Raw genomic sequence first — 2,333 nt, 5'->3', positions numbered from 1 at the left:
TTCACTTCTATGATGCAGCGTTATAATGTGAATCATCGAGTAGCTACTGCCTATCATCCGCAAACAAATGGTCAAGCGGAAGTGTCTAACAGAGAGATAAAGCGCATTCTAGAGAAGGTTGTTTGTCCGTCAAGGAAGGATTGGTCTTTAAAGCTCGATAAAGCTGTTTGGGCTTACAGAACAGCATACAAAACTCCCCTTGGGATGTCACCATTTCAGTTGGTGTACGGTAAGGGATGTCATCTACCGGCGGAGCTTGAGCATAAGGCCTACTGGGCATTGAAGAAATTGAACCTGGATTTAGATGCAGCTGGTAAGAAAAGAATGCTTCAGCTTAATGAACTTGATGAATTTCGACTTCAAGCGTACGAGAATAACAAAATGTATAAGGAAAAGGTGAAGAGGTGGCACGATAGGAAGCTACATCCTAAGTTATTTGTGCCAGGGCAACAAGTTCTGTTATTCAACTCTCGTCTCCGACTTTTTCCTGGGAAGTTGAAATCAAGGTGGTCTGGACCTTTTATTGTCAAAACTGTGTTTCCACATGGAGCGGTGGAAATTTTTGAGAATGATTCGGACCAAGCATTCAAGGTTAACGGTCAGCGGTTGAAGCACTACTATGGGGACATGGCAAACCGAGAGGTGGTTAGTGCCATTTTGTTGACTACTTGAGAAAGGTACGGAACGTCAAGCTAATGACGAAAAAGAAGCGCTGCGTGGGAGGCAACCCATGAATTGTTGTTACAAGAACCCTTAGAAGTTAATAACCTATCCGAAAACACAAAAAAATCAGAAAAAAGGGGCTGAAAAAAAAAATTCCAGAGACCCTCTGTGCGCCTGCGCAGCTATGCTGAGCGGCCGCGCAGCTTGCTGCGCGCCCGCGCAGAAATGCTGAGCGGCCGCGCAGGGGTCGAGTTCCAGAAAATTTTTTACAGTTCAGAAAAAAAAAACAAAAACACAAAAACCCATCACAGCCCATAAACCCACGAATTCTTTTCCCATTACCCCATGATTTTATCCCTCAACCCCACTCCTAATCTAATTTAACCTACTCCACACCCTATATATACATACACCTATCCCACATATCTCCCACAAACTTCCTACACTTAAACCCTCTCATAAACTGTTAGATATATTTGATAATGTCATGGCTAATATGTTTTATGTTTAGATTTCAGATCTTATTTGAACAGGACAAATCAGTACTTAACTGTTGATCAGTACTTATACTGGAAGTCAGGACTTAAGGGATATCAGTACTTATGTTATCAGGAGATAAGCATCAGGAGATAGATATCAGAACTTAAGTGCTGAAGGACGATCAGATAAGGACAGTAGCTGGTTGAAGTTAAGAAGATCAAGATAAACATAAGAAGAGATATGCATGAAGAAGGAATTCCGTGAAGAATGGAATACTTGGAATAGAAGATATCTGATTGATATATTTTAGGAAGCAGAATTATATTCCATATCAATTAGCGATTATCTTGTAACTGTGTAGTATATAAACACAGACATAAGGTTTACACTATAAGTGTTATCATTATCGAGAATATTATTTACTGTAACCCTAGCAGCTCTCGTGATATTTTATTCATCACTGAGAGATAACAGTTCCAGATTGTAACAGAGTTTATTGTTTCAATAAAGTTTGTTTTCTGTTACATAAGTTCTTGAAGTTTGATTTGATTGTAATAAACACTGTATTCACCCCCTCTACAGTGAAAGTGTGACCTAACAAGTGGTATCAGAGCCTTCTGTTAACACACATACAGTTAAAGATCCAAACACAATCATGTCTGACACAGAAACTCCAACTAAGCCTACCAAAACTGAGGAATCATCAAAGACATCAACTCAGAGTCGATATGAGACTATCAGACTTCCCATATTGAGACCATCTGAATATCCCATATGGAAGGTAAGGATGACCATGTTTCTGGAAGCAACAGATCCAGAATACCTTGATAGAATCAAGGAAGGGCCTCACAAACCTACCAAGCTCGCTGTTGTAGTTGCAGGTGAAGCAGCAAAGACCGTACCAAAGGAAAAGAGTGATTACACTGCTGAAGATATAGCATCTATTGCTAAGGATGCCAAGGTACGACACTTATTGCATAGTGCCATTGATAATGTAATGTCAAACAGGGTAATCAACTGCAAGACTGCTAAGGAGATATGGGATGCACTGGAGACAAGGTGTCAAGGAACTGAAACAGTTAAGAAGAACAGGAAGACAATACTCACTCAAGAGTATGAACACTTTGACTCTAGGACTAATGAGTCATTGACTGATGTATATGATAGATTTGTCAAACTCTTGAATGACT

Source organism: Apium graveolens, chromosome 7 (genome assembly GCF_009905375.1).
Source record: "Apium graveolens cultivar Ventura chromosome 7, ASM990537v1, whole genome shotgun sequence".
NCBI classification, from domain to species: domain Eukaryota; kingdom Viridiplantae; phylum Streptophyta; class Magnoliopsida; order Apiales; family Apiaceae; genus Apium; species Apium graveolens.
This window is presented reverse-complemented; position numbering follows the sequence as displayed.